The following is a 15,857-nucleotide window of genomic DNA, read 5'->3' as shown; positions in this document are numbered from 1 at the left end:
TCACTTAGCTCTCCAGACCTTGCGGTTTTGCGTGAAAGCCTTTATGGCAATAAGACTTATAGCCTAGGTGTTATAGTAGCTCAGCGGTTGAACACCAATCGTTCCAAAGGTGTCGTCTATGGAGTATCTACGCTACTCGTCTTGCTAGACACTTTGAGATACCTATTAGACTTCACGAGGAAGAAGAAATGCTTCTTCCTAAAAAATATCTGGATTATGACAACATGGTTCACCATGATTTTCTGGATAGAGATGCTAGTAGACGGATGATTTATAACCTGATATTTAATCAGGGTACTCGAGAGACTATTACTTTGCCTGCTCCTTCTTTGTTCGATCTTCATACAGGCAGGTACACTATTATGCCCTCGGACATCTACGCATATTGGGGCTTAGCCCAACCACAGGTGCCCGTGCCCAAGCCGCCAGTCGAGTACCAGATGCCAGTTTATAAGTGGGAGCCAGAGGAGCTCACACAGCAGTGGCATCCACAGTCCGCTCCGGAGTATCCTAGAGCTGTTATTTCCCGCCTTGGGAGTAGACCAAGCTAGGCCAAAAGCCTAAGCTTGAGGGAGTACGTGTTTGCACCAACTTTACATTCATGCTTATGCTTTCACTTTGTTAGCCGGTGTTTACACTTTGCCACTGTATTATCCATGCTAGTTTATTTTTCGTTTACTTATTTTCTTTTTTTGTGTCCTTTTGAGAAAACCCAAAAAGATTTTCCTTTCTTCTTTTGCTTATTGGGAGCTTTCCTGTGTAAATAGTTTTCTTTTTCTTTGGGTCAAGGTAGAAGATATTGGTTACAATGTTTAGTGGCTCTTGCATGCATACCTGTTTAGCTTTCAAAGAGCCATATTACTTTGTCTTCTCCTTTGTGTTTGTCTGCAGATTCAGCTTAGTCCAATGCACGAGCACTCTTATTATTGCTCACATCGTTCGATCGTGCAAGTGAAAGGCAATAATGATGATATATGATGAAGTGACTCAAACTGGAAAAGCTGGTATGAACTCTATCTATTTTGTTTTTGTAACTATGACTAGCTTGTCATCCCAGATTCAGCTTTGTTGAGAGAGAACCATATTTGCAATGACAACTTAGAGATCATAGTTTCTGATGCCATGCTTATTTAGCTAGGAGCTTATAATAGTTTGTCTTGAATGCCAACATAGATTTTGAGATGACTATGATGTACTATGATAGGATGGTATTCTCCTTTGAATGATTCAAGTGGCTTGAGTTGGCGCATGTTCATGCATGTAGTTGAAACAAAATCAACATACCCTCTATGATGTTCATGTTCACGGTGATTTATATCCTATTCATGCTTGCACTCCATGTTAGTCAAACTCATTGCATCTTGATGCTGTTGTCGCTCTCTAGTTGATCGCTTCCCAGTATTTTGCTAGCCTTCACTTGTACTAAGCGAATACTGCTTGTGCATCCACTTCCATAAACCCAAAAGTTTTTCCATGAGAGTCCACCATACCTACCTATGTGTGGTATCTACATGCTGTCCCAAGTAAATTTGCATGTGCCATTCTCTAAACCTTCAAGAAATAATCTGTTTTGCATGCCCGAACCGCTCATGTGGTGACAGGGGGCTATTGGTATATTCCATGTTAGGCGTGTTATCCTCGACGTGTGTTTATTCACTGTCATTCACGGGGAAGGGGCCGGTAATTGGAATGCCCAGTTCCACGCTAAATCGAAAACATAACTGTAAAACAAGACCCCCCCCTGATTGATGTTATAATGGACGGTACCCGAGGATTCGGCTAGCCGTGGAGTGTGATTGATTGGTGGTGGGGAAGTTAAAACATTACTTTTCTGTTTGGGAACCGCCTATGGCATGAATAGCATGGAAGATATTGAGAACTCTTGGTCATTGCGTTGACAACGAAAGCATGCCACCCAAAATTATTATCTCTGCTTTCAAAGCTTGAGCTCTGGCACCTCTGCAAATCAATGCTTCCCTCTGCGAAGGGCCTGTCTATTTATTTTCCTGTTGAGTCATCCTCTTCTTATTTAAGCACCAATTAGAGAGCACCTCTGTCATTTTTATGCTTTGCTTTTGATTGATATTGAGTATGACTATGACTGGATCTTTGTTGCTATGAATTACAATGTTTAGTCAGCCCTTGATCTTTGAAAGTGCTCTCCATTTATGTTTTGCGGTCTCAGAAAGAGCTAGCGAGATACCACCTATTCATATTGCTTCATGCTTGTTTAGATTGAATTGTTGGTATCTGAAACTCATTATTATTTGCTCGCTAGCTGATTATGCCATTGATATTAGTTTACCGTGAGACCTATGTGTCACTTGCTTATGTGGTTAACTTGTGATCTTGCTGAAATTCTGGTTATGAGTTAGACATAGTTGCAACAACAAGATCAAACAGAGTTTGTCAAAGTTTTCTTTCTCTTTCAGTTTGTCAACTGAGTTGCTTGAGGACAAGCAAGGTTTTAAGCTTGGGGGAGTTTGATACGTCTCCATCGTATCTACTTTTCCAAACTTTTTTGCCCTTGTTTTGGACTCTAATTTGCATGATTTGAATGGAACTAACCCGGACTGACGCTGTTTTTAGCAGAATTGCCATGGTGTTGTTTTTGTGCAGAAATGAAAGTTCTCGGAACGTCCTGAAAATTTACGGAGAATATTTCTATAAAATATGAAAAATACCTGCGCAAAGATCCACCGGAGGGGATGGGCCAGTGGGCCACAAGCACTGTTGTCGCGGCCCCCTGGCCGCGGCAACCAAGCTTGTGGGGCCCACGTGGCTCTGCCGCCCCCAAACTCAGCTCTATAAATTCCCTTTCGTCCCGAAAAAAATCAAAAGCGAAGATTTCATCGCGTTTGCGATACGGAGGCGCCGCCACATCCCGTTCTTCATCTGGAGGGCAGATCTGGAGTCCGTTTTGGGGTCTCGAGAGGGGAAATCGTCGCCATCGTCATCATCAACCTTCTTCCCTCTCCAATTCCATGAAGCTCTTCATCGTTCGTGAGTAATCTATTCGTAGGCTCGTTGGACGGTGATGAGTAGGATGAGATCTATCATGTAATCGAGTTAGTTTTAACGGGGATTGATCCCTAGTATCCACTATGTTCTGAGATTGATGTTGCTACTACTTTGCCATGCTTAATGCTTGTCACTAGGGCCCGAGTGCCATGATTTCAGATCTGAAATTATTATGTTGTCACCAATATATGTGTGTTTTAGATCCGATCTTGCAAGTTGTAGTTACCTACTATGTGTTATGACCCGGCAACCCCGGAGTGACAATAACCGGAACCACTCCCGGTGATGACCATAGTTTGAGGAGTTCATGTGTTCACCAAGTGCTAATGCGTTGGTCCGGTTCTTTATTAAAAGGAGAACCTTAATATCCCGTAGTATCCTTTTGGACCCCGCTGCCAAGGGAGGGATGGACAATAGATGTCATGCAAGTTCTTTTCCCTAAGCACGTATGACGACACACGGAATGCATGCCTGCATCACATTGACGAACGGGAGCTAGCCACATATCTCTTCGTGTTATAACTGTTGCATGATGAATGTCATCCAAACGAATCACCGACCCATTGCCTACGAGTTTGTCCCACTGCTGGTGTTACTTGTTTTGCTCTGATTCTCTTACTTGCTTTGTTCTGCTGTCGTTACCACTGTTGCTACTGTTGTTACTCGCTACTGTTGCTACTTGCTACTGTTGTCACTACTGTTGTTCCTTGCCACTGCTGTTACTCGTTACACTGCTGCTACCTGCTACAATACTTTTTCTCGCACCGTTGCCGGGAAAAAATATTTCCCGTCCACGGGCAACTTCTGGCGCCATTGATACGACAGCTAGGAATAGTCTGCCTTGTCACCACATCGTTTCTGGCACCGTTGCTATCATACTACTTTGCTACTAATACTTTGCTTGCAGACACTAATCTTTCAGGTGTGGTTGAATCTAACACATTCAGCTGCTAATACTTGAGAATATTTTTTCACTTCCCGTCGCGTGAACCAACAAATTTGGGTTGAATACTCTACCTGGTGGGCCATTGTAAGACAATTGCTAATTGTTGAGAAACTGGGACGAGCATTTTTCTGGCGCCGTTTCCAGGGAACTGGTAGCAGCATTTTTCTGGCGCCATTGCTGGGGAGGCATCAAGTCAGGAATAGTTGCACGTCAGCACGCCCTATGCTTTTAGTATTAACAAAGTTATTATGTTGGGCAAATGTAGTACCAATGTTGGGCCTTGCCAGACCAGCTTTAATCTAAAACGAATTATCAAGGGGTCCCCATAACAACCCCGATCGTGTTAGGAACGCTCAGTTATGAAACATAACACCGGTAGCCGAAACTAAGGGGGCAAAGGTGGAACAAAACACCAGGCTAGAAAGGCCAAGCCTTCCACCTTTTACCAAGTATATAGGTGCATTAATTTAGATAGCAATTAATATGGTGATATAACAAGGAACCCATGTTATCACATGGAAGCAACTGCCCCTGCAACTAGCAACGCTAACAAATGGTTAAGCAAGCAGTAACATAGCCAAACAATGGTTTGCTAGGTTGTGAACAGGTTGAAGGTTTTCATGGCAATGTTGGGAGGCTTATATTTAACAGGTGGTAGGCAACGAGACATAACGATAGAAACGGTAAAACTAGCATGGCAATGATAGTAATGGTATCCGGGGAAATGGTCATCTTGCCTGAGATACCGCTTGGAAGAAGAATGGCTGCGTGAAGAAGATGAACCGACGTAGTCGAACGGGTCCTCACTTTCCGACACGCTTGCGGACTCTATCGAGACGAAGCAAACCGGAAACAAGAATCAACACACGATATACACCACACGATGCACGACACATATGATGCATGAACGGTTGAATATGTGCAAGACACGGCATGACAATTCACAACAATCAAACACTACACATTAAGTGAAGTTTAATATGCAACGAGTTGCATATTGATGAAACTCCACATACGAATTAGTTAGTTCTATCCTGATTAGGTACATGGCAATATTAAATGTTATTAAACATGGCAAGAGGTGAAGCGTAATTAAACTACCTATCTAGGCATTTTAAATGAGGTCGGAAATGACATATAGCACCTCTGAAACGACCTCACATGTTAATTTACAATTCTGTCCAGATCTGAACTAACACATTTAAATATTTGTTAAACAGAAAAATAAATAGGTTCACGTGGTTCTACGCGTCGTTACAACCAATTTACACATAGAGAACATCTCCAACGGAGCTACGGTACAAAAGATACGAACACCGCAAGATATGATGGTATGAATGCAATATGTGTGCAACGACAGTCACAAGCATTCCAAAACACACAACCAGCAAGATAATATGAAACTACACGAGATTCTAAGCAAGTTTCATATAGGGCACGATCAAAACGGAGCAACGGTTCAACAACTACGAGCTAAACAAGAAATAGACATAATCTGCCAAAATCAGCCACATAGCATTTTCTACACCCCACAACTACGAGCTACACAAGTCCAAATTGCTCAAACAAGGCATGAGACGATAGAGGGCAAGAAGCACTACAACAAACTACTAATACCATCTAGCAAGGAAGCATGGATCACTACGGAAAGAAGTCACAAAATGGCTTCTCACACAGTTTCAGACTTAGAGAAAAACACAGTTTATGACAGTGCAGTTTTCGATCTGAAGGCATATTGACAGCAGCAAAACCATAAGCTACAGGACTCCAAATGGCATGAAGTTGACAACATGCTAGAGAACCCTAAATTCTACAACTAACTCCATTGCACCAACCTCAAAAGAGATACAGATCACCAGATGAACTCATGCAAAGACAACAACAAAATATAACAGATTTCAGACTTAGAAATATTTCAGCATCTCCAAATCAGCACTATTTTCTAGCAAGTTGAGAACAAGCAAACCACACCTAAACATGGATTGCTATTGCAACCAAAATTACGAGGGGCTAGTCTACACATCCAAGGGCATATCTCTAGTTGACAACTCCTTCATATCATGCATGGATAAAATACCAAAAATAAAACAAAAGGGCATCATGGCAAAATATCACGCGAACTAACTTGCTCAAAATCTAAAACTAAATGCACAGTTAAATTCTATGGATTTTTCTACCCCGAAAACATATATAACATGTGGGGTTGCAAAATAAAAACAACGCCACATGTATATGCGGGAATATGTCCTCAACACGGTATAACAAACTAGGACGGGATCCTACATGCAAAAATACAAACCACTACTCTAAAATACATGGCAAAAGGTTCCTAAAAACATGAGCATTTTATCTACAGAGTTCGGGCAATTCGGACACGCATGAAAAATAAATACGGAACAATCCCTATTAGGACAGCACGCAAAACTAGGCATATGGCGGGTCAACTCACTTCAAACATGCATGCAAGTTACAAATTACGAATCTACGCGAAAATCTACACAAGATTCATATACGACACTTCGCGATCCGACACACGGTTTGAATTCTACAGGCGTTTGAAAAAAATGCCTATTTCCTGCAAACGGAAAAAAATCGAAGGGAAAAATATATATTTTAAATGGGCCGAAACCGCAGGCGCAATATAATCAAATATGCCGAGTGCAAGGGATAGTGGGCTCGGGGGGCGAAGGCTCACCTTGGGCTTCGGCCCAGATCTGGAGGAGGCCGGCCAGAGGCGCGCTGGAGGAGGCCTGGAGCGCGGGCGACTTGGCCGCTGGGTCGGGGTGCTCGTGGGTCGGGGCGATGCACTCGCCGGTGTGGCTCACCTGGGCCGACTCCTGGGCCGCGTGGGGGTGAGGCCCACCACGGCCAGCGCGAGCGGGTGCGCTCTGCTCATCCTCCTGAGCGGGAGTCATGGCGGCGGAGCAACAGGGCTCGGTGAGGCCGGCGGGGGCGGCGGATCCGGCTGGCACCGGCCAGATCCGGTGAAGGGAGCGGTTCCGGCGAACCATGGCGGCGGCGATCCGGCTACGGGCTGGCGAGGCACGGAGGAGGTGCATGAAGGGCTGGCGGCGGGAGGCGCTCCAGCGCGCTTGCTCTGGCAGACGGCGACGGGATGGGCTCGTTGCGGCGGGTTCGCACGAGGTTGCCGGCGACGGGCTCTGCAAAGGCTGGCCGGCGGGACTGGTCGGTGGCGCACCATCTCCTGCTGAGGAGGAGCTCGGGACACAGCACGGGAGGAGATGGGTCAGAGGCAACTTCCCGTCGGGCGATGATGTTTTGTTGTGTATCCCTTGCAATGGCGCCAGAAATAGTTGTGTCGACCGCACCAGGAATCCTTCAGCTACGGCTACGCCTTAAGGGACTTCCTAGGCAAGTATGCAAAGGATTTCCCCCGTGGCCTTGGAGCCTTGCGTTGGTGTTCCCTCGAAACGGAAAGGGTGATGTAGCACAGCGACGGTAAGTATTTCCCTCAGTTTGAGAACCAAGGTATCAATTCGGCGGAAGAGTATCTCAAGATCCTGCACAAACACAAAAGCTTGCACCCAACGCTATGAAGGGGTTGTCAATCCCTTATAGATTGTTTGCCAAGTGAGAACTGAAAGCAACAAAGTAACAAAGCAAAGTAAAAGCGGAGATGTACACAATGGATGTGAATAGACCCGGGGGTTGTAGTGTTTACTAGTGGCTTCTCTCATGAAAGCAAGTAGACGGTGGGTGCACAAAGTACTGTCGAGCAATTGATAGAACTGTGCAGAGTCGTGATGATATCTATGCAATGATTACTTCTATAGGCATCACGTCTGAAACAAGTAGACCGATACTTTCTGCATCTACTACTATTACTCCACACGTCGACCGCTATCCAGCATGCATCTAGTGTATTAAGTCCATAAGAACAGAGTAACGCCTTAAGCAAGATGACATGATGTAGAGGGATAATCTCAAACCAATGATAAAAAACCCCACCTTTTTACCCTTGATGGCAACTGCTTGATGTGTGCCTTGCTGCCCCTACTGTCACTGGGAAAGGTCACCACATGGCAGAACCCAAAACCAAGTACTTCTCCCATTGCAAGAATCATAGATCTAGTTGGCCAAACAAAACCCAAGACTCGGAGAGACTTACAAGGATACCAAATCATGCATATAAGAAATCAACAAAGACTCAAATATATATCATAGATAATCTGATCACAAGTCCACAATTCATCGGATCTCGACAAACACACCGCCAAAGAAGATTACATCGGATAGATCTCCATGAAGATCATGGAGAACTTTGTATTGAAGATCCAAGAGAGAGAAGAAGCCATCTAGCTACTAACTACGGCCCCGTAGGTCTGAAGTGAACTACTCACGAGTCATTGGAGGGGCGATGATGATGATGAAGAAGCCCTCCAACTCCAAAGTCCCCTCCGGCAGGGCGCCGGGAAGGGTCTCCAGATGAGATCTCGCGGAAACGGAAGCTTGTGATGGCGGAAAAGTTTTTTCGAGGCTCCCCTAATTTTTTGCGGAATATTTGGGAATATATAGGCGCAAGACCTAGGTCAGGGGGCGGCCAGGGAGGCCACAAGCCTGCCCACCGCTGCCTCTCCCCTGGTGGCGGAGTGGGGGCTTGTGGGCTCCCTAGAGCCCACCTGGCTTGGCCCAAAAGCCCCGTGGACTTCTTCTGTTCGGGAAAAAAATCATTTCGGGGTTTTTCTTCCGTTTGGACTCCGTTCCAAGATCAGATCTGAAAAGAGTCAAAAACACGGAAAAAACAAGAACTGGCACTTGGCACTGAATTAATAAGTTAGTCCCAAAAAGATATAAAAAGGTACATAAAACATACAAAGAAGACAAGATAACAGCGTGAAACCATCAAAAATTATAGATACGTTTGAGACGTATCAAGCATCCCCAAGCTTAACTCCTGCTCGTCCTCGAGTAGGGAAGTGATAAGAATGAATTTTTGATGCTTTCATGCTACCTAGCATAGGTGTCCTTTGTAATTCCTCTTATGTGACGTGAATGTTCAGATCCATTAGATTCAAAAAAATAGTTTGCTATTGACGTGGAAACAGTAATTATTCAAGCAAACTAGCAAAGTAATCATGAACTTTCAAAATAACAAGGCCAAAATAATGTTATCCCTACAAAAGCATATAGTCTGGCCATGCTCTATCATCATTGCACAACGAATTTAAATCATGCACAACCCCAGTATTGTCCAAGTAATTGTTTCACACCTTTACTTTCTCAAACATTTTCAACTCTCACGCAATACATGAGCGTGAGCCATGGTTATAGCACTATAGGTGGTGTGGAATGTGGTGGGGGTTGCAAGACAAAAAGGAGAAGATAGACACATTAACTAGGCATATCAATGAGTTGTGGAGATGCTCATCAATAGATATCAATGTGAATGAGTAGGGATTGCCATACAAATGATGCACTAGAGCTACAAGTATGTGAAAGCTCTTAAAGAAAACTAGTGGGTGTGCATCCAACTTGCTTCCTCACGAAGACCTAAGGCAATTTTGAGGAAGCCTATCATTGGAATATACAAGCCAAGTTATATAATGAGAATTTCCCACTAGCTATATGGTGGTGACAAAACGAGAGACTCTCAATCATGAAGATCATGGTGCTCAAAATGCACAAGTGTGGAAAAGGTGGTAGCATTGTCCCTCTCTCTTTTTCTCTCATTATTTTATTTTATTTTATTTTGGTGGGATCTTTGGCCTCTTTTTTATGGGCTTCTTTGCCTCTTTTATTTCCTCACATGGGACAATGCTCCAATAATGATGATCATCACACTTTCAACTCAAAACTTAGAGCAATTATGACTCTGTATGGAATGCCTTCGGTAGTGTACCGTGGCAATTATGTAGCATGGCATAGACATCAATGGAAACATCATGCTAGCTATCTTACGATCGAGCAAAGGCAATGTAGACGTGGTGGCACATAACATGGTAGTAGTTGCATGGCAATATATCTCGGAATGACTTTGAAAAAGCCATAGTAGGTAGGTATGGTGGCTGCTTTGAGGGAGGCTAATGGTGGGTTTTGTCCACCGCGAGAGTTGCGCGACACTAAGAAGATAGTGATGGTGGAAGGTGAAAGTGCATATAAACCATGGACTCAACATTAGTCATGAAGAACTCATATACTTTTTGCAAAAGTTTTATTAGTAATCGAAACAAAGCATTCAACGCATACTCCTAGGGGAAGGGTTGGTAGGTATAAACCATCGCGCGATCCCGACCGCCACGCAAAGGATGAAAATCAATATACTAATCATGCTCAGACTTCATCACATAGCGGTTCACCATACGTGCATGCTACGGGAATCACTAACTTCAACACAAGTATTTCTAGATCCACGACACCTTACTAGCATGACTTCAATATTACCATAACTACAACTCAAAACTAATTGAGATGAATCAAACTTCTCTAACTATTCAATGCACATGAAGGTGGAAGTCTTCGTATCCCTTTGGATAACTACCCCTTTTGAGACTACTTTCAAAGCATAGATCAACTACCAAGCCACGTACCGCTGTGCTCTGAAAGATATAAGTGAAGCACAAAGAGCAAAACTATCTAGCTCAAAAGATATAAGTGAAGCACATGTGAGCTGAATTGTCTACCAAAAGATATAAGTGAAGCTCGACAAAATCACGGTGTGTTCATGTCTCTCTCTATGTGTGCAGCAAGGATGATTGTGACACAACAAAAATAAAAGACTCCTACGATACAAGACGCTCCAAGCAAAAACACATAACATGTGGTGAATAAAAATATAGCCCCAAGTAACGTTACCGATGGATTGAAGACGCGAGAGCGGATGCCTTCCCGGGGCATCCCCAAGCTTAGGCTTTTACAGCATCCTTGAATCTCTTGGGGTGCCTTGGGAATCCCCAAGCTTGAGCTCTTGCCACTCTTTATCTTTTTGTCCATAAGAACTTCACCCAAAACTTGAAAACTTCACAACACGAAACTTAAACAGAAACTCGTGATAACATTAGTACAAGAAAGCAAACCACCACTTCCTTAGGTACTGTAGCAAACTTAAATTCTACTTGTGCTGATGTTGGGTTACTGTACTTTCAATCTTCCATGGCTAATACCCCCCGATACTATCCATAGTTTCATCAAAATAAGCAACCAACACAACAAAAACAGAATCTGTTAACAGCAGACCAGTCTGTAGCAATCTGTATGTTTCGTATAGCTCTGCTACTTCAAACATTCTGAAACATTACGAAAGTCTGAAGAATTTGCATAGCAATCATCATAAAAAAGAATCAACTCAAAAGCTCTTACAGAAAAAAATGAAAATTCTTTTCGTGAGCAGAAAGTTTCTGTCTTTTCCAGCATGACCAAACGATCATCCCCAAGACTAATCATAACGGTTTTGCTTGGCACAAACGCAAAAAGAAACACAAAAAACACAATCATAACAGAATTATGAAAGTGTGGAAAACACAAAACAGAAAGAAAAATGATAGATTCGTCGGGTTGCCTCCCAACAAGCGCTTTTGTTTAACGCCCTTAGCTAGGCGAAAGTGATGGAATCACGTATAGTCATCTTTGGTGTTGAAACCATAGGTAGCCCTCATCATAGATTCATAAGGCAATCTTATTTTCTTTCTAGGAAAGTGCTCCATGCCCTTCTTTAAAGGAAACTGAAATCTAATATTCCCTTCCTTCATATCGATGATAGCACCAATAGTCCTTAGGAAAGGTCTACCAAGAATAATGGGACATGAAGGATTGCAGTCTATGTCAAGTACAATGAAATCCACGGGTACATAGTTCTTATTTGCAATAATAATAACATCATCGATCCTCCCCATGGGCTTCTTGATGGTAGAATCCGCAAGATGCAAATTAAGAGAACACTCTGCAATCTCATGAAAACCAAGAATATCACATAAAGACTTTGGAATCGCGGAAACACTAGCACCCAAATCACACAAAGCATAGCACTCATAGTTTTTGATCTTGATTTTGATAGTAGGTTCCCACTCATCATGAAGTTTTCTAGGTATTGAGACTTCTAGTTCGAGCTTCTCTTCAAGACATTTCATCATAGCATCTATGATATGCGCGGTAAAGGCTTTGCTTTGGCTATAAGCATGTGGAGAGTTTGCAATGGATTGCATCAAAGAAATGCATTCAAACAAGGAGCAATTATCATAATTGAATTCCTTGAAATCCAAAGTGGGAGTTTCATTACTACCCAAAATTTTGACTTCTTCTACTCCACTCCCCACACCTTTATCATGAAGATAGGTGGACTCCGAATCATTGCGGCGTTTTTCAACCAAAGTGGATTCATATCCAGCCCCTCCATAAGTAGGTTTGACACGCGAAAACAAAGATTCAAGAGGAGACACACCAAGCACTTTAAGATCTTCATGATTTGCATCACTAGAACGCACCCTTTTAAACCATTAATGTCTAGCGCGAATTTGGGGGGTTCTTTCTTTGCTCTCATTCATGGAGATACGCATAGATTTCAAAGTTTCATCCAAGTTGATCTTGGGAGGAGCGCATCTAACTTTCAAAGCATCAATATCACAAGACATCCTATCAACGCTCTTAACCAAATCGTCTATTTTGAGTAGTTTTTCCTTTATGGACGCATTGAAAATCTTTTGAGAGTTGATGAACTCTTTGATATTACTCTCTAGATCAGAGGGTAATTTGTTGTGATTTCCATAAGTGTTGCCGTAGGAATTGCCATAATTGTTATAGGAGTTACTAGGAAAAGGCCTAGGAACATAGTTTCCTCTAAAAGCATTGTTGTTGCCAAAATTGTTCCTACCAACAAAATTCACGTCCAAACTAGCGTTGCTACTCTCAATCAAAGAAGATAGTGGCATGTCATTAGGATCTACGGTAGCGTTTTCTACTAGCAACCCAATTCATCAACTCGTCCATCTTAGCACTAAGCGAGTTAATCTCTTCTATAGCGTGCACCTTTTTGCTAGCATGCGACCTTTCAGTGTGCCACTGATTGTAGTTGGCCACGATATTGTCTAGGAGTTTTATAGCGTCTCCTAACGTGATTTCCATGAACGTTCCACCTGAGGCGGAGTCCAAGATATTGCGAGAAGCGAAATTCAAGCCAGCGTAAAAGATTTGTATAATCATCCACAAACTCAAGCCAGGAGCGGGACAATTTCTCATCATAAGCTTCATCCTCTCTCAAGATTGTGCAACGTGTTCATGATCAAGTTGCTTGAAATTCATGATATCGTTACGTAAGGAGATGATCTTAGCCAGCGAAAAATTCTTGGATATGTAAGCATCTTTGCACCTATCCCAAGAATCGATACTATTTTTAGGCAAAGAAGAAAACCAAGTTTTTGCGCGATCTCGCAACGGGAAAGGAAAAAGTTTCAACTTAATCACGTCATTATCCACATCTCTTTTCTTTTGCATATCACAAAGCTCAATGAAGGTATTGAGATGGGATGCCACATCTTCACTAGGAAGGCCAGAGAATTGCTCTTTCATAACAAGATTCAACAGAGCTGCGTTGATTTCATACGATTCCGCACTAGTGCCGGGAGCAATCGGAGTACTAATAAAATCATTATTATTAGTGATCGAGAAGTCGCATAGTTTGGTGTTTTCATACATGATGTCTTCAGCAAGCAAAAAAGAACACAAGCAAGCAAGAAACCGGCAAAGGCAAAATAAAACGGCGAAGGCGAATGAAAACGACAAATGTGAAGTGGGGGAGAGGAAAACGAGAGGCAACTGGCAACAAAAGTAAATGCAAGAGAAGAGTTTGTGAGACCTACTTGGATAGATCTTGATTTCTCCTCCCCGACAACGGCGCTAGAAATACTTCTGATGTTTTGTTGTGTATCCCTTGCAATGGCGCTAGAAATAGTTGTGTCGACGGCACCACGAATCCTTCAGCTACGGCTACGCCATAAGGGACTTCCTAGGAAAGTATGCAAAGGATTTCCCCCGTGGCCTTGGAGCCTTGCGTTGGTGTTCCCTCGAAGCGGGAAGGGTGATGTAGCACAGCGACGGTAAGTATTTCCCTCAGTTTGAGAACCAAGGTATCAATCCGGCGGAAGAGTATCTCAAGATCCTGCACAAACACAAAATCTTGCACCCCAACACTATGAAGGGGTTGTCAATCCCTTATAGATTGTTTGCCAAGTGAGAACTGAAAGCAATAAAGTAACAAAGCAAAGTAAAAGCGGAGATGTAAATGATGGATGTGAATAGACCCAGGGGCCGTAGTGTTTACTAGTGGCTTCTCTCATGAAAGCAAGTAGACGGCGGGTGAACAAATTACTGTCGAGCAATTGATAGAACTGTGTAGAGTCGTGATGATATCTATGCAATGATTATTTCTATAGGCATCACGTCCGAAACAAGTAGACCGATACTTTCTGCATCTACTACTATTACTCCACACGTCGACCGCTATCCAGCATGCATCTAGTGTATTAAGTCCATAAGAACAGAGTAACGCCTTAATCAAGATGACATGATGTAGAGGGATAATCTCAAACCAATGATAAAAACCCATCTTTTTACCCTTGATGGCAACTGCTTGATGTGTGCCTTGCTGCCCCTACTGTCACTGGGAACGGTCACCACATCGCAGAACCCAAAACCAAGTACTTCTCCCATTGCAAGAATCATAGATCTAGTTGGCCAAACAAAACCCAAGACTCGGAGAGACTTACAAGGATATCAAATCATGCATATAAGAAATCAGCAAAGACTCAAATATATATCATAGATAATCTGATCACAAGTCCACAATTCATCGGATCTCGACAAACACATCGCCAAAGAAGATTACATTGGATAGATCTCCATGAAGATCATGGAAAACTTTGTATTGAAGATCCAAGAGAGAGAAGAAGCCATCTAGCTACTAACTACGGACCCGTAAGTCTGAAGTGAACTACTCACGAGTCATTGGAGGGGCGATGATGATGATGAAGAAGCCCTCCAACTCCAAAGTCCCCTCCGGCAGGGCGTCGGGAAGGGTCTCCAGATGAGATCTCACGAAAACGGAAGCTTGCGGCGGCGAAAAAGTTTTTTCGAGGCTCCCCTGATTTTTTGTGGAATATTTGGGAATATATAGGCGCAAGACCTAGGTTAGGGGGCGGCCAGGGAGGCCACAAGCCTGCCCACCGCTGCCTCCCCCTGGTGGCGGAGTGGGGGCTTGTGGGCTCCCTGGAGCCCACCTGGCTTGGCCCAAAAGCCCCTTGGACTTCTTCCGTTCGGGAAAAAATCATTTCGGGGTTTTTCTTCCGTTTGGGCTCCGTTCCAAAATCAGATCTGAAAAGAGTCAAAAACACGGAAAAAACAGGAACTAGCACTTGGCACTGAATTAATAAGTTAGTCCCAAAAAGATATAAGAAGGTACATAAAACATACAAAGAAGACAAGATAACAGCGTGAAACCATCAAAAATTATAGATACGTTTGAGACGTATCAGGCGGCGTGGCGGCTCGGGCCCTGGCGGGCCAGATATGGGCTCGCAGGCCCGCGGTGGCTGAGAGGAGAGAGAGGTAGCTGTTGGGGTTAGGGTTTCGGGCACAGATCCCGAGGAGGATTAGGGGGGGCACTCAAATAGGTAGGGGAGGGGTATTTATATAGGGAAAAGGGGCTAGGGTTAGCAGAATTTCGCCCCGGTTTCAACCGCGCGATCGAAATCGAACAATTCCGAACGCGGGACGGGCTAATTGGCCATGTAGTGTAGGTTATCCGGAGAAGAGAGGGAAACGGGCACCCGACAACTATTTTAAAACATCGATAAAACGTCTACGAAAGACCGAATACGGTGCCGCTACGGTCGACCGTTCGGGTACCAGACGGACTCCGATTGCAACGAAATTTGACAGTTGG

The sequence above is a fragment of the Hordeum vulgare genome, chromosome 2H (genome assembly GCF_904849725.1).
Source record: "Hordeum vulgare subsp. vulgare chromosome 2H, MorexV3_pseudomolecules_assembly, whole genome shotgun sequence".
Taxonomy (NCBI): Eukaryota; Viridiplantae; Streptophyta; class Magnoliopsida; order Poales; family Poaceae; genus Hordeum; species Hordeum vulgare.
The sequence above is the reverse complement of the archived record's forward strand: the minus strand, read 5'-3'. Positions refer to the sequence as shown.